At 41.4% G+C, this 24,463-nt stretch overlaps 1 protein-coding gene across 8 annotated transcripts in view; it reads right to left on the reverse strand.

Annotated features, from left to right (window-relative positions):
- The window catches only part of CA10 (carbonic anhydrase 10), a 417,040-nt gene that overhangs the window by 297,864 nt on the left and 94,713 nt on the right, over positions 1-24,463 (reverse strand). The window lies entirely within an intron of this gene.

Consider the following 24,463-nt stretch of genomic DNA (forward strand, 5'->3'; position numbering starts at 1 on the left):
ATTGGAAAAATGGAAATGTAGTGCCCATCTTTAAAAAAGGAAAGAAGGACAATCCAGGGAACTACACACTGGTCAGCCTTACCTCAGTTCTAGGGAAATCATGGAGAGGATCCTCAAGGAATCCATTTTGAAGCACTTGGAAGAAAGGAAAGTGATTAGCAATAGTCAACATGGATTCACCAAAGGCAAGTCACTGCCTGATTGTCAACGTGATTGTCTTCTGTGACAAGGTAACTGGCTCTGTGGATATGGGGAAGGCAGTGGATGTGATATACCTTGATTTTAGCAAAACTTTTGATACAGTCTCCCACAGTATTCTTGCCAGCAAGTTAAGGAAGTATGGATTAGATAAATGCACTGTAAGGTGGATGGAAAGCTGGCTAGATTGTAAGGCTCAAGGAGCTGCTGAACACTGCCTGATGTCTGGCTGGCAGTCAGTATCAAGCAGAGTGCCCCAAGGGTCGGTACAGGGGCCGGTTTTGTTCAACATCTTTATTAATGACTTGGATGAGGGGATGGATTGCACCCTCAGCAAGTTTGCAGATGACCCTAAGATAGGGGGAGTGGTAGCTACATTGGAGGGTAGGAATAGGTTTCAGGGTGACATAGGCCAATTGGAAGATTGAGCCAAAAGAGGTTCAACAAGGACAAATGCAGAGTTCCGCACCTGGGTCAGAAGAATCTCAAGCTTTGTTACAGGCTGGGGAGCAACTGGCTAAGCAGCAGTTCAGCAGAAAAAGACCGGGGGATTACAGTGGATGAGAAGCTAGATGAGTCAACAAGAAGCCTAATGGCATATTAGGTTGCATTAGGAGGTGCACTGCCACCAGATCTAGAGAAATGATTAATCCCATTTATTTGGCACTGGTGAGGCCACATCTGGAGTATTGCATCCAATTTTAGGCCCCCCGTTACAGAAAGGATGTGGACACAGAGAAAATCCAGTGGAGGGCAACCAAAATGATTAGGGGGCTGGAGCACGATTTACGAGGAAAGGCTGAGGGGGTCGGGCTTATTTAGTCTACAGAAGAGAAAAATGGGGGGTATTTGATAGCAGCTTTTTACTACCTGAAGGGGGGCTCCAACGAGGATGGAGAGAGACTGTTCTCAGCAGTGACAAGTGACAGAACGAGGAGCAATGGTCTCAAGCTGCAGTGGGGGAGGTCTAGGTTGGCTCTTAGGGAAAACTATTTTACTAGGAGGATGGTCAAGAAGTGGAATAGGTTACCTGGGGAGGGGGTGGAATCTCCATCCCAGAGGTTTTTAAGTCCCAGCTTGAGAAAGCCCTGGCTGAGAAGATTTAGTTGGGGTCAGTCCTGCTTTAGGTAGGGGGTTGGACTCAAACTCCTGAGGTCTCTTCCAACTCTGTGAGTCTATGACATATTCCCCAGCCTTGACCACCGTTTGGTCAGCATTATCTACTTCTGGGATTCCGCTATCAGCATACCCTGAGCGTGGTGTGGTCCTTTTACAATCCTTCCTTCAGTCCCTGTCCTCTTCTGCAGCTGAGAGCCCTGTCCTCAGAAAAATCTAAGCCTGAACCCTCTATAACCAAGGGTCTTACCCTCAAAAATTCTAAGTCACACTTAGGCAGGAAAGCAGAAGCCTGGCTGAAAATGTCTTTTAGAAAAGCAAGTGAATGAATGTGGTAGTGTCCGTTACTCTGCTAACAAATCTCCTTGTGACCATCCCTATTCAGTGCAAAACCTCTAATCGACATCCTGATTTAAATGACATTAAAACAGCTGGATTCGTATTTCATAATTATTTCCACTAACGTGCTCTTTTGTTTAAGAGATGTTAAATAAAGATAGTCAAGAAAGCCGTAGGCCAGCTTACTTGCAGTACCGTTGTACACTAATTAAACATTTTAGTGCAGAGATCAGCATAATTAAAGAATTAGCAAACAATGATGAGAGCACGGGATAATTTGTAATATCGGTGCATGGATGCACTGGGCCTAGATAACGTAATTTTATCAGTAGTGCTTTATTAAATTTTGGCAGCATTTAGGTAGGCTGGGAGCTCCTTTATGAAGCTCTAGAACATTAATCCAAGCTCCAGCTCTCGTTAATACTGATGAGTGAAGGCAGTTAATTCAATTATGTATGAAGTACTGCTGATTAAGTAATATTTCACTCCTTGCTATAGAATTAGCACTGCTTTATTAAGAGCCACTGTTGTCTCTAACACAATGTCAGAGGGACCTTTTCTCAACCATGCCCTTTGATTTTTGCCATCTGTTCCACCCTCCTGGTTACCTATGTACCACTGGTAACTCCTGTCTCTTTGTGCTAGCACTCATTGGCTTTTGAGAACTTCTGCCATCATTCCCAAATGTTTGTCTGATGTCTCAAAACGTTTATTCCCCCACAGAATATACTCTATATGCTTTATAGAAATCTTTAACTGAACTTACCAACACAACATTTTCCTAAAGGAAAAGGAGGAAGTAAATAATACAGACTCTCACATTTCTGACATGTATCATCTTATAAAGTGTAACAGCAGTTTAACTTGTTTTACTATAATTTGAAGGCTCACTGTGCTAGATGCTGTTCGATTACATAACACCATGAAAAGACTGCTTGCGGTTTAAGCAGACAAGACAGAGTAAGAGAAAGGAAGTATTATTAAAATCATTATTATTGGGAAACTGAGGCCCAAAGGAATTCAGTCAACTGAGTCACAATGGAAGTCTGAAGCACAAGCAGAAAATAAACCTGGATCTTTCAAGAACCTGTTCAGTGTCTTCACCAGAAGGACTAAGTTCTGCAATCTGCTTTGACAGATCTTTGTGAATGATCCAAAAGAAGTCTGATTCAAAAGAAGTTAATTTGTCTTTTAAAGGACTGTATGCATTATTAATATCAAGGTATGGGGTTGAGTCTGATCCTAATTACACCAATGTAATTCCATTGATTTCAATGGAGATATTACTGATCTATACTGGCACACGGATTTGGACAATGAACACACAAAAGGTTTCTATGAATTTTTCAGGTGTATGGCAACAGAAATAGCCTTAGTAGGAAATGGAACACGATAAACATACTAAAGAATCATAAATGGGAATACAGAAGATGACTAGCATCAACCACCATGCTAAAACCAACTGCACTAGGAGCTGTACAAAATATTATTTGGTGGAATACGGAGTAAAACTTTTCCCACTTTTGGGTAGCTCGTGAGGAACACCAAATTCAATGGGAGTTGAGGTCACTCAGCACTTGGTAGTATCTATTGCTTACTGTTCTTGCTATAACCAACTCTTATTCAACAGGAATATTCCTGTGATGAGCTTTCTGGTTATGGGTCTGTTCCTGCCTATAGTGATCATGGACAAATCTTCCACTGTATTCAGTAGAAGCAGGATTCAGTCCCATATGAATTTGTTTGTAGTGAAATAAAATACATGCTAAACACTGCAATGTACAGGTGACAGAGAAAGGAAGACATGCAATTCTGTTTCATAAATTGGTAAAAAATGTCAAGTATAATGAGAATACCACAATATGGTATTTTTCATGTATTGCATAATGATACAGGAGCAGCACTGTCCTTGAACAGTGACTTTTTAGAACAGGAAGCCCACAGCAATGACACTCTCTGTACTTTCTTTTCAGTGTAATTGTATGCTGGGCCCCCAATAGAACCATCCTTTGTAATTCATATAAACCACACAATTGAATGAATGGTATGATTGACAGGCAGAGAGGGAAACATTTACTGAACAATTGTTCATTTTGATGAATCAGACATTTCTTAATCCAAACCACAAGCATATCAACTGTTGGGATTAAGGAGGGGAAAAAAGATCTTTAATTAATGTTATTAATTGCTTTGACACTGTCTTTCCCTAGGTAATCTGATAATTAAAATGTTTTGAAAGAGAACTGGCAGCACCACAAACAATGCAATTTTAAGCCTGCTTTGAGACAAATATATGACAAGAGATCACGTTACAAAAGAAATACAAGTTAATGATGCATACATTAGTATCATGCATCTGAGACAGGCAGCATGGTAGATAGGGTACTTCACTACTCAGAGTCCAGAGACCTGGATTCTATTCCTAGCTCTGCCACTGATGTACTGACCTTGAGCAAATTACTCATCTCTACCTCACACCCCATATAGTGCATGTCAGCTCTATTTACATGCTAAGCTCTTCAGTGCAGAGACAATCACATGTGAGACTTGGCCAGTACACTAAGATACTGTCCTATACAAATTTCCTTATTAAAATCTACTATAAAACCTCCAAAAGAAACAAATTGCAGACTAATTATTTTCCACATAGTTTCCATACATTTTGGCAACACCTTCCACCATAGGGAGAGACATGATTGTGCATATGTACTCAATGAACTCAAAATATTAGTTCAATTCAGGAACAGACTATTTTAGCATTGAAATCTAGATCTCTGAAGGCACATGCATTCATAAAAATATATTTTCCCATTTCCTTTCAGTATTTCATTTTTACTGGAATCTATGCAGAAAAACAGTAACACAGAAGTGACCCATACACCCTCACAATCAAGCAAATCAGAAAAAAATAAAATAACTATCATCCTTTGCAATGGCAACCATTTCATTTTGACATTGCTTCACAAGACTTCATTACTCCTTACAACTCCCTGCCTGAGCGAGACAAGTATTTCCTCATTGCACAGGTGGGGAAACTGAGACAGTGAAAGCAATCGACTTGCCTAAGGCCTGGAAAAGAGCTAATAAGAGTTCAGGAAAGCTATTTTGTAATCCTCTGACCAGACTATAGAAATATGCCTCTTGTTTCAAGATGAAATGATATCCTTTACTCTATAAAAGCACTATTTATTAGTAGTAATTAAATCCCTTCCTAATAAATGATGGAACACACCATGATTGGTATTTTTCTTAATTCAAGTTATGGTGAATTTTCATAAATCATAAAAATAAATATTCCACGAGCAAGGAGGCAGAAGGACAGCAGTTGGAAGGCCTTAACATATCTCTCCCTAGTATTAAAATTGCTTAAGAAGAAATATTTTATAGGCACTGATGATTACAACTTAAAGATAGAAGGCTGACTGACAACTGTCCAGAGAACAAAGGAATTAGCTACAGCATGGGCTTAAATGTATTTAATAACCTCCTTTGGATTAACAAAAAACATTCCCAGAACCACTCACAGGAGACACATACACAAATCCCAATTTATGCTAATAGAGTCTTAGCTACACACACTGGCTCCTGCTCACCAACAGCAAAACACATCCAGGAGAATAATACAAAAACAAATTATGCATGGAACCAACAAATAGTTTGTGCACCTCATTACAAATGTAGCAAATTCCTTCACTGATTGCAGAAACACCACAAGCCCACCACCACCACATCAGATATGGGGACAGAATGGGTGAGAGAGAGAAAAGAGTGAGGGAGGTAAAAAGAGCACATTTCCCTGGAAACCCACGTGATCAGCAGAGCCATCTCACCTTGCCCCTGTCTGCTAGAGAACAATTACATTTATCATTGAATAAGGTACCAAAGGGGCCATTCTGCTTTACCATTCACAAGCCATTCAGAAAGAGGACGCAGAAAATTACTTAGATTGTCTCTCATCACCTAAAACTTGGCACACCTTTAAAAGAAAAATTTACCATATTTATCATAAAAATGTGCAGCGAGGTAGCAAGCACTCAAGAGATACAGATGGCCTACGGTCAGGAGATGTACAAAAAATGAGGTGCTTAGTCACAAACCAGTCATGCTGTACATATGAAATTCAATAGCTGCAGTATTTGAAGCTAAATTTAATATAGTCAGTGATTACTACAAATTCAGTAGTCAGATTCCATGTGGTTAATTTTTTCCTTTAAAATAAAATTTAAAAGTTCATTTTAGAGATGATCTGTTCTTTTTAAAATTTAAAAGTTCATTTTAGAGATGATCTGTTCTTTTAAAAAAATAAATTTGATACTGTTGGGCTTGAATAAAGACATTAAACGGTTAACACATTTTAAAGCCAATTTCTCCTGCCTTTAACATCTGCATTCTCACACCAAAAGCTATGAATGGGACACATCAAGTCCACTTAAATAGCCTAATTAACACAAGTCCTAACGACAGGTACTTCTTTTGCTGATTATCTATATCTATGTTGGTTTCTGTTATTTCCACTCCAACTCATTTAATGAAGCAAGTTTTACACACACAAGCTCATAATACTATATATTTCTATTAGTCTCTAAGGATGCATCTACACTGTACCCGTCGCTCCAAATAAGCTATGCAATTAGCGTTTCGCAAATTGCATAGCTTATTTAGAGTGTATTTCGAAAGAAACCAGTATTCTGAAGTGTTCCTTAATCCTTGTGGTATGAGGTTTACAGGGAAGTCGGAATAGCAAGCCCGTTCTTTTGAAAGCTATTTCAAAACAACGGGCTTGTTTTAAAGACGCAGAATAGCTATTTCAGAATTCCGGAAGTATCCCAAAATAGCACCAGAGTGTAGACATAGCCTAAGGTGTCACAGGACTACTTGTTTTTCAAGTTACAGACTAACACGGCTGCTCCTCAGAGACTGTTCTTTTTAAGTCACTTGATTTAATTTTAAATCTGCTCCTCTATGGTCCATCTTTATGTTAAATAAAAAGCCATCTTATTTTCTAGTTTTGTAGTCAATTTCATACCTGATACATCTTCACTGAAATAAATGATGCATACTTACAAGCAGGGCTAACTTTTGGCTTTCACTCCTTCGCCACTGATGAACCAAGAGAAACATGCACTGAAACAGAATAGATTTGGCAGTCTAAACCAGCAGAGGGTCCTGATGCAGGCAATCATGCAGCGGACGGATATCTGAATAGCTGCAGTTATCTGCAAATCAGTTACAACTGCCTGTCAAAGAGTAAACTGGAAAACTACAGATCAAAAACTGTAATGCCATATGAAATAGGACTGCTGACGGTGCTATAATATTACTGTTAACTTGACTACTAAACTAGCAACTATCTGGAGAAATGCTTACATGCTTAAGAGAACAGTATTTTAAAATAATTACTTTTAATGTGTTCATTACTAAGTTTTGTCTTTACAAAAGCAGTTGACCCAAAATGATGAGAAGAGCTTACAGACAAAAGGAATCTCACTAGTTTAAATGTTAAAATATAACTTTACCTTTGCCAAGTATGGACTATTTAAAATACTTTTTTTTTTTTTTGAGAAATATAGGATCACAGGAAAAGGAGATCACAAAAACAGCCACTTTTATCTTCGCTTTTATTATTATTATTCAGAGTTGTTGACTCAAGTCCGACTTAAGTCACCTACGTGACTCGACTTGAGACTCGATTCGGGTTCATTGTTTGTGACTTGAGACTTGCTAATTTTGTTAAATTGACTTGGTGAAAAAATTGTCTGAAAATGCCGATATTGATGGCTTGTACAAAAGTGGCTTGACATTTTTAAAATTAAGACTTGAGATTTGATTTGGGACTTGACTCGAAAGTGATTTTAGGGACTCGAGACTCAACTTGAGATTTGAACTATAGTGACTAGAGACTCTACTTAGACTTGACAATGACGACTTGAAGACAACACTGATTTTTTTTATATATATATATATATATATATATATATATATAGACTGTTGAAGAATCCAAACCATACCCTGATTCTCCCTCTCATTTACAGCCATGTTAATTTGGAGTAACTCCATTGAAAGCAATGGAGTTATGCCCCTGTAAAACTGATAAGAGGGGAGAATCAAGCCCACAGACACTATGCATTTAGCATAAGGAATATGTAGAGAACAATGTAGGCTGCAATAGCTGATTCATTTCCTATGGCAGAATTATATTTCTCAAACGTCAAATATCTCTGAAAAGGTTGCTTCTACCATCTGAAAATACAACAACTTATTTTTAGAGAAATGCCTTGCCTGCATAGCAAATCGGGCATATGCTCCTGAGTCTATATGCCAGTTTTGCAAGAGTTCAAAATTTGTGATTTTTGCTTTAATTAACCAGAATGAATTTTCCATTAATTCCATGAAAGCAAAAAAAGCAGTCTGAACAAAACTGCATTTTACCTTGGACTCAGTTCCCAGCTCCTCAACTACAGATGAAGAGCAAATTGGAGACCCTTCCACTGTTGATGTTTTTACACTGCTGAGAGAGATTCTCTCTCTCCTTACAAAGATTCTGATTTACAAATTAAATTAAGCATACACCTAACACTACTTCTGCCCAAAGTGGACATGCTGCTCCTAAACTTGCCAAGACCTCTAACTCCGTCTTTTCTTCAGCACTATGGCTCTTCCCTCTGCCTGCACAAGAAAACTGTGTACTGCCAGTGCACTTTAAACAAAAATACAAATGTTCACCATCCTATGAACTTTCATCAAATGAAAAATCTAACACCACCCTTTTAATGCCTCTCCCTGGGAATTCCTCATACCAGAAACCCAAAGAGGAGAACTTTTTTAAAAACTGAAATATACTTCTCCTTCCTCATTCCTTTGATCTTTTCTTCTCTCTCTTCTTCCCCTCCCCATTTATCATTAATTAAAAAACAGGACTTTTATCTGTGTTACTATCATCTTCACTGAAAGTTCCCTTGAAGACACTTCTTACTTGCTACACAGAATATTTGTATTTACTCTCTAAAATATCTTTCAGTGAGCCTTTATTTAAACCATTCCATGGGAAAAAAAAATCTGTTCTTAAAGAAAAAAAAAAAGAATCACAAAGTCGTTTAATTCCAGCTTGGTGAAATGTACTCCTTTTTAATCAACTTACTTCAATTATAGACTAGATTTATTTTGCTTCATCTACGGCTCACAAGCCAGCCAGGAAGTTGACAGTAATCATATACATGTCTTTGATTTCTCTCCTTTCACTAGCAATGCACTGAATCTCTCTTTTACTGAAAATGTAATGATGATCTCCACGCCCTCCCCACTACCCCGAAGAATCAGGAACAGTTTCTGGTTAGCAACCGAAGTTCTCAAAGCCGGGGGACCATCACTGAAAGACAAGTGGAAGAGGTTGTGGTCGAACAGTGAGATCAAGACCTGATCACTGAGCCTGCAAACCAAACACCTGGCTTCACCATGCCACGCAAAATACAAATCACAGAAAACAGTGTCAGGGTCATACGTGGATACTGCAGCTACCTACCACACAATGGAACTTGGAGGAGTGACTAATATGTGAATAAGAACAAGACACTCAAACCATGTACACGTGAGAGATGTGAAATCCTGTTTAACTGGCCCAGCTCGGCCGGAGCAGCCCCCTGCCTGCAGACAGAAGTTGCTCCAATCAGGATGGAGCAGTGTGTCTGTCCGCGGCAGGTTGGAGCATCCCCCGCCCATGGCAGGGAACTACTTCAGCCCCCACCCATTAATCAGAACTGTTAAGCATCATCTGTACTGGGTGATGCTTATTGGTTAACCTTTCACATCCCAAGTGCATGTAGCCAACCACTGTCCTCTAAGATCTTCTCCAAAGGAACATCCTTGATACGTTCTGCCACAGTAAAGTGGATGACAAACTTGGATGTCGACCTTTAATGTTGATTTTCAAGTTCCCATACAAAAGTATAACGCACATATATATATATATATATATATATATATATATATATAGACTTGTGGTGGTTTTGTTTCCTAGGTGCTAATGGGAACATTTTCTTCAGTTCTGAGCCATGAAGGTTCAGGAGTTTTGCTCTGAGTTTCAAATTCCACATCAAGACAAATTCTCAAAGCCCTCACCTAGTTTTACTACAAAAATTCCAAATGTTATCAAATCAACAAAACGCTCTAGACACATATTTTTTGAACAAATTGAATTATGGAACCATAATAGACATCATGGACACCATCCACCCATTCACATGTGGATAGAGCCCCTGTCCTCCTCTACACACTCATGTAGCATCCCAATGGCAGTTACAACAACTGCATATATGGAAATTAATATTAAAAATAGATTCCTCATGTTAAAAATTATCTGCTTGAGTTATTCTTCATAAGAAAAACTATGGGCAAAATGTTGAAGTCCCACAATTCAGAGTGCAAAAATAAAGTTTTAGGGATCACTAATACTTTGGATCAATTATAGCAAAAGTTAATCAACGTTAAATAATGAATATTTGGAGTTAATAGACTGAATGCCACTTTGCTACAGCAGAATCCATCTGCTGAACACCTCTGCTGATGCAAACCAAGGGGATTTCACCTTCTGTATTTATCAATGCCCAAAACAACAACTGTATTACACAATGTTCTCTCTCTGAATTGGACACACAGGTCCCTAACATTCTGCCCTATGGAAAGATCCACATGAGGTGAAAGAAACAAAATGGCTTTTCCATTTAGGCACCATCCATGGACCATGGAAAGATTTGCATATGCACAAAAAGGGCAGAGGCAAACTTTTCCCTGATGCAACATAACCATCTCATGAGCCACATACACACTGATAGGTGAATATCAGTCATGCCTCTCACACAGTCCCACAGTGAAGGGTAAAGAAAAGAAAGAGTTGAACGGGCATTGGGATTATTCTGAAGTTAACAGGAAGAGATGAAGTGCAAAGATGCAGAGAGGACACTAAAGATTTTGGTGAAAGCACAATCTCCACCCTGCAGTATAAATAACAAATATTATGATGATGGATTTTTGTTGATTGACATGACATCATATTGCGTAAACTCATCACATTAGCTCATTTTCCTGTGGCTTATTTCTAGGAAATTCATTTCTGAAGGCTTAAATCCTTTCAGAAAGGCACTCACAGTACTTACTCGTGGAAAAATATAAAACCAAATATAAACAGGCTGAAAGTCTCTTGCCAGGACCACTCTGGAAAGAAAATGTGCATTTCAAGGGTCTTTTCCCATCTTAAATAAATAAATCAGAGACTCTCCTTATGATACATGTGCACATATAAATGCAGAAGTGTCCTTTATCATTCACAATGTAATATATCCATCCTCACACATCATATAAATTCACTGAGTTATGATTCCTCTTATAGTATAATTTACAACTCTTGCTTTTCAACTACTAAATTCTAATCATAGGTATACCTTTTCCCCTGTATTACTTCTTAGCTGTAAGCTTCACAAAATAAATGTTACTGATAAATATGATTTAAAGATTAAAACACTATTTACAAGTTAACATACATGTTTTTTGTATATATATCTACTATATATTTGAGTACCTCTGTCTGAGCTAGCAAGTCTGACCATCCATCTGTTCAAAACGCCTCCTCAACAGTAAGAGCAAGTACCACAATTTGGTATGCAACTTCCTCTTACCATAATTTAAAGTAAGATAAGGGCGTGGCTGTGCCAGGACAATAGGATGTGCCTGGAATATGATGGTTTTTCCTAATACTTAAAGGGAAGGGGCTACTAGAGGGACTGTTATGCTATGTAATGACCACAGTGGGGCAGCAAGAGGCCAGAGACCCCTTGGGGCAGCAGTGGGCAGAGGTGGAGGCAAGTTTCTTGCCTCCCTTCCCAGCCAGCATGGCCCCCATGGCTCTCACACACCCCATGCCTCCAGCTTCTTACTCTGAGCCCCTCATAACCCAAACCTGCATCCAGTACCCTCCCTAAACACACAGCCCTCTGCCCTGAGCCCTCCTCACCTCACAACCTTGACTCCTAGAACCCCCCACTCACAGCCCCCTGCCCTGAGCCCCTACACCTCAAACCCTAACTCCTGCTCCCCCACACCCACCCAGCCCTGAGCCCCTCCTCATCCCTCACTCCTACACTTCACACATCCCCAGCTCACTACCCTGCACCCCTCCCCTATGTCCCCAGACTCCTGCCCTGAAGGACCCAGGCATCACCAGATAAATCTTCGCAAACTGCAGATCCTTGTAATAAACTGCATTTATGATTAATCTATAATCTTATTATCTGCACTGTGCCTGCTAGCCTATCTGCCTAGGACTTATTCTAAGTTACTAAGCTTTTCTGCAACTTCGAACTACTGACATTTTCTTTTTTAGAAAAAGCCCAAAATATTTCTATTTCTCCTGAAAAGTGGTATTTTCCTCCCAAATTACCTTGCTCAATAGACCGTCAATGAATCATAGAAATGGAAGCCTGGAAGGGTCCTTGCAAAGCCATCAAATCCAGTCCCTGCAATGAAGCAGACCAAGCAAACCCAATCTCTGGCAGGTATTTGTCCAACCAGTTCTTAAAAACCTCCAAGAATGAGGATTCTATAACGTCCATTGGAAGCCTATTCCAGTGCTTAACTACCTTTATTCTTAGAAAGTTCTTCCCAGTATTTAACCTTAATCTCACATGCAGCAAATTAACTCTATTCCGTCTTGTTCTACCTTCAGTGGACATGGAAAACAACTGAATACTCGCTTCTTAACAACAGAACCTAACATATTTAAAGAATTGTCCCCCAACTAAGGCCACATCTTCACTTGATTGTGGTGGTTGATCTTCTGGAGTTCAGTTTAGCGAATCTAATCAAGACCCACTAAATCAAATGCTGAGGGCATTGGAATACCTACTCCTCATGAGGAGTTAGGGAAGTCAATGGGAGCATTTCTCCCAGCAACTTCTCACTGTGGAAACAGCGCCAGAGGTCAAATAAAGATAGCTGGAGTTGAGCATCTTAAGTCGACCTTCCAAGTGAATACAAATCAAGCCATAGTCTTATCTCAAGACTAAATATGCCCAGCATTTTTAACCTTTATCTGTAGGCCAGGTATTCTAAGTCTTTCATCATTTTTTGCAACTCTCTCCCAGACTCCAATTTTTCCACATTCTTTCCTAAAGCATGGCAACTTGAATTGAACAAAGTACTGAGACGAGGCCTCACCACTGCTGAGCAGAGAGAGACAATTCCCAAATCTTACATGCAACACTCCTGTTAATAAAGCCCAGAATTATTTTTTCACAATTGCATGACACTGTTGATTCATATTCAGTTTGTGATTCCCTACAAGATCTTGGCCCTATTCTGCAGCAGTATCACCAAGCCAGTAATTTCACATTTTGTAGCTGTGCATTTTATTTTTCCATCCTATGTGAAGTACATCACAATTTTTTTTTTTACTCGATTTCATCATGATGAATTCAGACTAATCAATTTGTTAAGGTTCTGTTGAATTCTAATCCCTTTCTCCCAAGTCCTTTCAACTCTTCACAGTTTAGTATCAATTGTACATTTTATAAGCATAATGTCTGCTCTACCATCCCCAGGCATTAATGAAAATATTGGGGGCTTCCCAGGACTGATCCCTAAAGGATCCCCCTAGTTACACTCTCCCAGTTTGACAGTGAACCACTGAACCACTTTTTGAATACAGTCCTTCAACAAATTGGGCACCCAACTTATGGCAATTTTCCTTAGCTGAATTTTAGTAAGGCTTTTGATACAGTTTTATAAAACAGTCTCATAAGCAAACTAAGGAAAATGTGGGCTCTCTATCACATCTACTGCTAACCCCCATCTTGGCCAGGAACCCTGTCAAAGGACCCATGTGCATGCTTAATTACAATGAAGAGTACTATGCAGAGTCCAAGACTGTAATGGCTCTGGAACAGATTCAGGGTTTGATACTCCATCATCCATTGTAAAGGGGGAGTGATGGGGTGTATCTACCCCGCACTAATGGGCAGGGGGGAGTTGCCCTGGCCCAGCTGGCCAAAAAGGCCCCACCCCCACAGCCCTTCTGGGGATGCTCCCAGGGAAGCCAGGGTATAAGCCCAGAGAGCCACTCAGTCAGGGATAACTGCCAGAGGGGAAGGAGCTCAGGCCTGAGCTCCAGAGCACCGGCCTGAGCTCCAGAGCACCTCTGGCAGAAGCAGCTGCAGCCGCAGCCACTCCCGCAGCAGCAACCCCAGCAGCAGCAGCTGCTGTCGACTCAGCAGCCAGGGAGGCCATCTAGGAGGGTCGGACCGGCTGAGCGATGCCCCGAGGGCTAAGCAGCATGTCGGGAATGGTAGAAAATAGCTCATGGCGGAGGATTATCCCCGGGAGTTCGTCGTGTTCCGGCCAGCATCCCTGCTGAGCAGGCAGCGGAATCCTCCACTGCCAACAGGGACCTGGGCTGGGTCCCCCTACCTCCCCACCACACAACAACCCTGCTCCCTAGAATTTGGGAGGCTTCCCTTTGGACTAGGGCTCTAGGCCATAATGACCCTGATAGAGGGAACTGTGCTGTGTCTAGGCCTCGGGATTGTATATAGCCTGATGGAGGTATATTAACTATGAACTGACTGTGCCAGCTGTGCGCGCCCTGCAAAAAGGGAGCCCTGACCCAGACTTTGGGGACTCCTGGACCATCAAGGGGGCCTGCCCCTCAACAGGGGCATTCCCAGCTTATATTGAGCACAAAATACTCAGTATGAACTGAAAATATACTTCGCACAAAATACTTGCTTGTAGACCGGGAAGATCCTTAGATACTGGAATTTATATCTTCCACAATAGTAACAGGATGTATGGAGAAATGTCTTTGGGAAATTGTAAAAGGTTACTGAAATTTTTTATTTGTAATTCTCTCTCTGCGCCCTGCATATTTGGATTGATGAAACAGAGTAGCCTGGGATTTAGAGAGAGGAATACAAAAATCAGCACTTTGTCAAGAACCAGGTCAATGTGAAAAGGTGCAGTAATTTCCACTGATTCACCAGAGCAGTTCCAAACCAGGAATCGAGTCTCTCTGGAAGCAGAAGGACCTACAAAAAGATCCAAAAGTTCCCAGCAGAGAGAAATCCTAAGCTGAGCTCAGGTCAAAGTTTAGGCTGAGGTTTGTTTTATTAAGCTTACAATAAAGGCATGACCCAGAGAAGTGGGTGGATGCTAACCCAGAAGGCCTGTGCTGTGTTGAGGAAGGGATGATGACTAACATCCATTCACAAGAGTCATGGGGGTGTCCATATTTTTTATGAGAATATAAATATGGCATATGTGAAATACCATTGGAAAGGCTGTTCTCCGCTCAATATGATTATCCCATTTCTATGCATGTATCATTTTTGTAGATCCAGTTAAGAATATTAAACTGTGTATCTGTAACTGCATATTCACTGCTTTAGGTTACTCCCACTGTGCGGGAATGGTCCATTAGCAAGAGACAACGGAGCTTAACCTTCCTGTAGACCTGTGGGTCAGCCCTTGAGGTATGGAGACAGGGGCCTTGCAGAAACATGTGATTACCAGTATGTCACCTGATACAGGAATCAACCTTAAACTCTACTTTTCCATGAGAATCTGGGAGGGGGTCAAACTGAAACACAAGACTCCCATCTTAGGCAAATCCAATTTAAGGGTGGGGAGGGAGGTAATCCAGGTGGTCAATTCTCGCTGGCTACGCCACCCAAAATGACAGCTAGAAAAAACTAAGACTGAACTTGGGGAAGGAACTGCGTCCAGGCTGGAAAGGTGTCTGATCTATGAAGATGACTATTAGAACAACTTTTAGGGTTAGAGATTACATAACTAGGTGTTATTTTGATTTTTTTTAAAAGAGTATTAAGCTTAATTTGCATGACCTGCTTTATTTTGCAGTAACACGCGTTGTTCAGTGTGCTCTTTTAACTTTAAGCCTACCTTCTATATATACTAAAGTCATTTACATAAATCCCGTGTAACTACTGTTGCAGGAAGGGGGGAAGGCAAGGAGTCCATCATCTCTCTCTTACATTGAGAGGGGGGAAATTTCATGAGTTTATACTGTACAGATTTCTATACAGCATAAGACAGATTTATCTGGGGTTCAGCTTCCAGAATGGCTGTGCATTTGAGTACTGGGAAAAGGTCTCTGACTGTGCTGCTTACAGTGTGTCTGCAGTCTTGGGAGTATGGCCTTGTCCGTGTGTGTTGACTGAATCAGGCTGGAAAACTGGGCTCTACAAGACAGGTTTACAGACTGCTCAGAGAAAGCAGACTCAGTGGGGGCTCATCACATCCGGTAACTGTTCTACGGGGATCCCAACCCATCACAAGCACACAATATTTTCCTCAAAAATAAAATATCTCTAAAGTTGATTCTGTGCAATGGGCAACCATTACACAATACACAATGGTGAGGTGCGGTATAAAGATTTTGCAGGCACTCATTTGGGATTGTGGCATAGCGCCATCTTGGGGATACCTAATACATCTATTTAGGAAGTGCAGAGGTAGGAAGAAGTAGACTAGAGAAACACTGATTCTCTGAGTAAGACAAATTCTGGTTCCTTCTGTTACACTGTTGTTATAACAGTTAAAATATTTTCACTGAAATCCATGGCCACCTGGCATCTTTGAAATACAGCAAGGATGACCTCTGGTGCTACTCAGGCATGGCTCTACACTCACTTCAATAAAGGTTTTATACCACTCCATCTTAGAGAACATAGATCAGGTCAAATCCTTCAGTGCGGTTTAGTTACAGACAGTGGATTCTGACCATAAACCAGTGGATTCTGACCATAAACCAGTGTTCTCAAACCAAACAGGAACACTCTAGCGAAGGGGGGAGGAGGGGGGGAAGGAAGGAAGGGGATCTCCATTAGCACAGAGACACTCCTATGTTACCCTTCTTCCTTCCAGCCTAGAAAAGGGTGTGATCAAAATGTCCATGTGCTGCTGTACCACTCCATGGCTACAGCTTTGTCTCCTTAGGCCTGTTAACAGCTAGCATAAATGAGAGCTATCCCTAGACTGCTTTATTTTATGTGGGGGATCTGATTGTGTTCACAGAACTCCCAGGATCATAGAGTACAGAGAAATAGGCCTTATACCCCGTTTTCTGTCATGCACCACGGGCATGTCCTGCTCACAGCTGCAGTAAATTCCAAAATCTGTCTTGTCTGTCTAGAAAGTTAAGCCACAAAAATAATGCAGATGATCATATAGTAGAATGCACTGTAGTTTAGGAAATGTAAGTGCAAGGATGCAGTGGATAACAGGAAAATACATCTTTGGAACATGGATGAAGATACTTCCTTATCAAAAGCAATAGACATTCTGATTGTACACAAGTATCCCTTCTTCTCCATTTATAAACAGCATTCCCACAAAACCTCTTGCGCTAAATACACATCCTAGCAATAGCAGCATGAACTAACTAGTGAAAGGTATCTTTATGTGTATTATATGTAAACACTGGAGCAGCTCAGGTTGCATAACAAGGTCAAGCAGGAAATTGAAAATTAAATGCCAGTATTATATTAGCAGTTTTCTAAAGGGCACTTAAAACAGTTTGTCAGAAATCGTCCTAGTTTACCAGAAGAAGTAGTAAAGTCATTCACTTTTATTCATTTCATCATACTTTCTATGACATTCAACGTTCTCAGTGTTTCCTTTTAATGTTCTCTGGGTTTCCTTTTAACATTTTTAAAGTAATACTCAAATAAAATGAAAAGAGCAGGGAATGTTGCCCTATGGATCAAGGCTCACATTTTCAAAAATGCCTAATTGATAATGGAGACTACGGCCAGGTCTACACTAGACCCAGCAGTTCAGGCTAAGGCACACAACTTCGGCTACATATTCTACATAGCTGGAGTCATCTTACCTTAAGCTGAGCTTGGCAGCATCCCCAGAGTGGAAGGCCAATGGGAGCAAACACTTTCATCAGCTTCCCTTACTCCTCGCTAGAGCAGGGGTACCAGATGCCGGTGGGGCATCCACTGAGCTCAATATAGTGAGTCTTAACTAGACTCACTAAATCAAACTCCAGAACAGCAATCATGGTAGGGACGATCTTCCACAGAGCGAAAATGTGGCCTCAGTTAAACTTTCAATACTGACCTATATGGCTCTTTACGGAAGCCTATGCCCCACTGACTTTCAGTGAGACTTAGGAACAGATTTACAGAGGATGTGAGGTGCCTAAACATGCAGCTAGGCACTTTGGCAAATCCCAGTAGGCACCTAACTGCATGTGTAGGAATCTTTGTAAATCTGTTTCTAAATCTCAAGGAAAGTCAATGTTGAATATGGGACTTGAGAACTTTTGCAAGTCTGATCCCAAAACATTTTGATTGAATTTACTGAGGCAAGGAGAAAGCCCTGTTACAAAGCTGAGTCTGAATTAAGTTTCCATTTGCATCATGATGTTATAAATTCTGTGCTCTGGAGCTGCTGTAAATCGTACTCATCGAGTTCTGCAGACATGACCATACACAAATGTACAAAGAATTGCAGCCACAGCACAATCATCCTTAAACACCACCAGTGGATCTCCATTAATTTCAGGAGCCATTTCAAGATTGCTCCTAATATATTTAAAAACCTTTATGGGCTTGCTCCCACTATCATAGATCCTCTTTCCCTGTCCCCTCCCTCAACTAGCACTGGCTTCTTTTCTGGTGCTCTACACAATCTCAACACAATGGTACAAGTGTCCCTAATTCAGGAGAGCATTCTTGTAGCTCTCAGGCTCCCATCTGATTTCAAATATCAGCTGTAAACCTGTTATCTTCCCCCACCTTCTCAATTTCTAACTACCTCTGCTATTATTTTAATTTAACTGTGCCCACTTATTGCACCAAAAATACTACAAAGCATTTGGGATACAGTTTGTATTGAAGATGCTACCTGCAAGAGTATTTGCATTTGGTTGCATTCCTCACTAGGTAAAGAAATCTAAGTGATCGAAGACGGCGTGAATAAAAGGACTATGGCCCAGCCCAAAGACCACTGAGGTCTACAGGAAGACTCCCATTGATTTCATCGGGCTCTGGATAGGCCCCATCTTCTTACACTCATTCTCTCTAGATTTACTAAGCCACAATCCCTGCCTCATAGTAATATGCCTATAAAAATGTTAGAATTACAGCAAGCAATAAATTCGTAAGACAATTTCCCCTACTCATTTTAATTTATATTCCTGTTAACCAATGTACTTTAAAATACTTGGGAGTTTCAAGTCCCTGGATAATTGTAACGAGTTCAGTAGCTTCCTGGATCCTGGACAGGACATGCAACTTAATTGTTTTATGTCTGTCGTAACACCATTAGAATCAAAACACAAAATAAATCACTGGAGTAAAACCCATGGAACAGCTCCAGTGCTCCGCTGCAGCATGAAAGGGTGAGGAGGATTATTCAGTTCCAGACCCAAACCCACTGGGAGCAACAGGATAAACTTTACTAATGGATTCAGAAGGATATTCTGTACCTCCTAGGGTCTGATCCCACACTCCTCACTAAGCATTGAGCTCTCTGCATCCTACACACAGGCACCGATATAAAACTATTAACCTCACACAACATTTTACAGATTGTACACTGTCTCCCTCCTTTCCCAAATCCTCGAAAACAAAGGGTGCTCTAAAATTCCTGTGGAGGGAATGTCGGGAAAGGGAATAATTAGAGACAGGATTGACACGTGAATTTATTGTCTTAGCCCAGTATATGGAAAACAACCTAGGATTCAATATACAGTTGTCTAAATCATGAGTGATTTCTCATGACAAAGGAGTTACACAAGTTTAAATCAATGTGAGAGGAGTCAAGCCCAATACACATTAATGGATTCCTATAGGACCGACTTCTGTTACTCTCACTCAAATCAAGCAGAGACTTTCTCTACAAGTAAATCCTACTAATTTCAGTGGAAACGACACAGACTAAAATAATATTACAGACATATAAGAATGGCATAATCTGGTCTTTTCTTACAAAGATCTGGACGACTAAATTTAGCTTTCAAATTTAGTTTCAGTTAAACCAGACTAGCCAGATTCATTTCAAAGGATTTACACAATTATTAAGCAGAAATTGGCCAACTGTTCCTATAGGAAAACACAAAAGAATCATTTTCTTCTTCTCAGTAGCTAGTAACTTTTATGGAAATGTTATTGCATTGGAGCTCTTGAACACACTGGTCTCTTCTAAGGATGTCAAGGACTAGTCAACTAGTCGACTATCCGATAAGCATTTGCTTATCCGACAGTCTGTCGACTATCCATTTATGAGATAGAGGCAGCGGGGGGAGGGGGGGGCGAAAAGGGGTATTTCAAAGCAGCACCACCGCACAGCTGATCGAGGCTCAGCTGTGCGGTGCTGTCCCTTGAAAATGACAAAGAGCCTTGGAGCGGCATTTCCCCAGAACCCAGGGTTAGTTGGGGACTCCCCAGCTGATCCCAGGTTCTGGGGAAATGCTACACAGAGTCCAGCAGGGTCTCCATGGTGCTGCCCCTTTGAAACACCAAGGCAGCGTTTTAAAGGGGCAGCATCACAAAGCTGAGCGGGGAATCAGCTGTACAGTGGCTGCCCCTTTGAAATGCTGCCTCTGTGTTTCAAAGGGGCAGTCGTGGAGCCCAGGGACAGCTGGGAATTCCCCAGCTGATCCCAGGCTCCCTGCAGCATTACAGCAGAACCCGGGGTCAGCTGGGGAGTCCCCCACTGACCCCGGGGCTCCATGGCTTTGAAATGCACAAGAGCCCCTGCTGGGGACTCGTACATTTCAAAGCAGGCACCCAGGTGCATCCGGGAGTCAACAGGACTTCACGCTGACCCTGGGCTGTATGTGGAGTTCTGCATTCCTCCTTTGAAATTTACAAGAGCCCTAGCAGGGACTCTTGTAAATTTCAAAGGAGGAATGTAGAAGTGCCTATCAACTAGTTGATGGAAATTCCATCCACTACTCAATGAGTCAATTAACCGCAATTTAACATCCTTAGTCTCTTCAGGCTTCTATCAGGTTGACAGATCTGGCTTCTTCCTCTATTGTTCTGTGTAATGTTTCGCCAGGTGTTCCTCTTCCCTCCTCCTCCCCCCCCCCCCCCACACACACACACGTGGTGCCCATATTGTTATATGGTGTGGAAGTCATGTTGGTAGCATTCTTAAAGCATGTCCTCAATATGTCATCTTCTTACTATATTTAATGCTTTAGATTGGTTTTCCTCTGCTTTGAATTTCTGAAACTTTTGGATTCCAAAGATCTACAACAGGGATTTACTTTGGAATGAGTTCATCTTATCAATTTCTATTGTAGATTTCCATGACTGCATAAAGAACTGACATAATGCAGATGCTAAAAAGCTGTATTTTTGAGTCAGTGCCAATCATGCTACTTTTCCAAATCTTTTCTACTTCATGAAAGTTATTTTATGCTTTTGATATTGGTTAGTGATATTGTGCTAGATGTCAAACATGACCACAAATTTCACTCTAGGCAAATAAAATAACTTACCTCTTTAGTGACTGTAGCCAGACAGGAACCCCCCCTTCCCGTAACATCCATCTTTGCTTGCCAGGAAGCATACCGGGCACACAGAGCAGTAAAATCAGCATAGTCTTTGAAGCCTTGACAGGAGGCCCAGATATGCCAGCTCACCCAGTGACCCTGGACAACTGTAAGCAGAGATTAGAGGGTGGTCGAACTAATCGCTGACCAAGAGGCTGCCGAGGAGTGCCCTTGACTGAAACCCATATTGATTGAACACACAGCCATCCGCGGGGGGAGGGGGAGAGGAATCTCCCGCCCAGTAAAGAATGTCCAGTACTCACAATTTAGTTACCTCTCTTGCAAGTGTAAATTAAGTTGAGACTCCCTTGTAAGAACTGGCGTCAAAAAGACGAACCAACACAATTTGGCATCTTAGATAAGAAAGAGGATACAGGCCCCTATGGGTATAAAGATGGGTCCAGCAGCACACTTACTCTGAGCGTCAGTCTACCATCTATCTTCTGGTCTGGTTAGGTGATTGGCCTCCCGAGGTTCCATGGGGACGCCCACCTCGTATTCGTCTTTCCTAGGAATTGAGGGTCCGCCCTGGCCTGATATGCTGGAGTCGAGAGGCACAGAAGGGGGTAAAAATTGTACCTGGATGTGGTCCTTTGTCTGAAGTGTACACAGACTTAGAGCTCTTTAAAGATTAAGCTGTCACTTGGTACCACTATTTCTATTTTCTATCTTTATTTTCTTTGTAACCATTTTTAAGATCTGTATTTGCTAGCAGTTAAAAAGTAGAGCAATAGCCATTGTAACCACATGCTTTATAAGCCTTTTTAATAAACCTGTAACTGGTTAAGTTTTAACCTGACTCCTTCAGTTGCTGTAACAGAACCAAGCACAATTTAAAAGAACTCCAGCCAGTCATAAGGGACAGATACAGGCAGAGCTTGGCATTTGGATCGTGTTGCTTCCAGGGGACAGATCCGTGGGGCATCTCTCAGCCTTCCCTAGGCTGTCCGCTGAGAAGGGATCATGTATCCTAGCAGTCAAAAACTGAGGTGTAATAAGCTCTCCCTGTAAACTCTGGGGCGTCCGTCAGCCTGTTGGCTGCCCGCCGCAAAGGGACCTGGTCCTAGCGGTCAAAGACACGGACGTTAAACTTCTCTGGGTGCCTGTCAGCAATAGCCATTGTAACCACATGCTTTATAAGCCTTTTTAATAAACCTGTAACTGGTTAAGTTTTAACCTAACTCCTTCAGTTGCTGTAACAGAACCAAGCACAATTTAAAAGAACTCCAGCCAGTCAAAAGGGACAGATACAGGCAGAGCTTGGCATTTGGATCGTGTTGCTTCCAGGGGACAGATCCGTGGGGCATCTCTCAGCCTTCCCTAGGCTGTCCGCTGAGAAGGGATCATGTATCCTAGCAGTCAAAAACTGAGGTGTAATAAGCTCTCCCTGTAAACTCTGGGGCATCCGTCAGCCTGTTGGCTGCCCGTCGCGAAGGGACCTGGTCCTAGCGGTCAAAGACACAGACGTTAAACTTCTCTGGGCGCCTGTCAGCCTTCCCTAAGGCTGCCCACTGGGACAGGACCTTTTGTCCCATCACTTGAAAACTGAGGTATAACAGTCACACACACACTGCCCTGACCATCGGCTGACAGTGACTTCTTCATGCACACTAATGGTTATTTCGGGGATAGGGAGCAAAAATAAATTTCCAAAACTTGAAATCCTCAATGACATGGAAATTACCTTTTCCACTCACCTCTGAAGATTGTATTGGGACAAAATGGAGGCTTAGCATTTACTACATTTCTTTGTTTGAAAGTAAAGGGAATTGTTATTTAGGAGAAGCTTTATTACATCTGTGCACTGACCTATGATTGAAGTACTCTGGTGGTTTTGCCTAACATCTCTCCCCTTGCCACTGCATTATGCTACTTATGCCCACCCACAGTTAAATGCATCTATTTTAGCTTGCATGGAGACTTGCTTTGAGAAGTCAACGTATACTCAAAAAATGAAGGCAAATTTTCCCAGACTATCTTTGTCCCAGTCTCTCACCTGTTTTGGAAAAGAATTCTTCCTTGGTATTAATTTTGGTTACAATGCTAAGAATAAAGCATAACCTTTTCTGAACTAAATCCATGTTTGGCACTGTATTTTAAATACTGTTTCTCAACAGGAACATGCATCGATTTTGGAGGTAGCCGTAGCCATCAGTTCCTTATGGCTAGACTCAAGTCTTTGGAAAGAAGTTGCATACTCTTGTTTGGGGGATATAATTTCTGGCCCAAACTGTCAGTTCACTCTTGAGAAGCATTCACTTCTAAAGCAACCCAGAATAACGAGGGACGTGCTTTTAACACTGTCTGTTCTATTCAGGTTCTTACGTTTTTCTTCTCCTTAGTAGTTTAGTGTCTTCCATTATTGTATTGAGAAAAATGAGTAATATTTGTCATTTGTGGTTCATTCACTCTCACATGTCTTCCTCTGGGGAGCAGAGGAAGACCTGTATGTGTAATGTATTGTTTGTTTTGGTAGGGGGGTTATGTGGTTTTGTTTTTACTTGTAAGCTGCTATGGGTTTCTGACAGGGAAGGCAAGGTCAAAGGAACGTGCTTTGCACTTGCCTGTGAAGGGCTTGTTGATCTACACCCTCTTTTTCCTCCCTCTCAAATATCATTCATTTTTTATTGACTAATTAACTGGAGAAGACTGAAATTTCATTCAGAACCTTAACACTTGAAATAATTCTCTGCAGTCACATCAAAACATACTATGCATGAAACAGTATATGAAAGATACTAACAAGTTCACAAACATTCATGACCTTATGTTGCATTTGCAAACAATCACCTTTTCAAGGCCTTCTGCTTCAAATCCCTATTTAGAACACTCCGTTGCAGCCCTTCCTGGAGTATCCGTCAACAGCAGGGTGTTGAGTGACAGGGATGTCTGCCTCAGTTTCCCATTCTGCTGGCCATGAAATAGTTCACAAAGACTTTCCAAGTACATCTCATCCTTGTGAAGGAAACTTAATACAAAAGAAACCCCCGTGCACGTAACCATAATGGAGGTCAAACCACGATGCAGAGATCCCCCAATTTAAGTCCAAGCAGTACATTCAATCTTCAAATTCCAAAAGCACATCAATACACAAGGTACAACTCCAGTATCTCTCACCATGTTCAGACTCCCCAGTACAGCTCCAATGTCTTTATACTCAGCTCTCCAGCATCTCACACCAGGCTTCATCCCTGGCCTCAGCCCTCTGCAGCTTAGAGTACCAGAAGCTTT

Source organism: Pelodiscus sinensis, chromosome 20, assembly GCF_049634645.1.
Source record: "Pelodiscus sinensis isolate JC-2024 chromosome 20, ASM4963464v1, whole genome shotgun sequence".
NCBI lineage: Eukaryota > Metazoa > Chordata > Testudines > Trionychidae > Pelodiscus > Pelodiscus sinensis.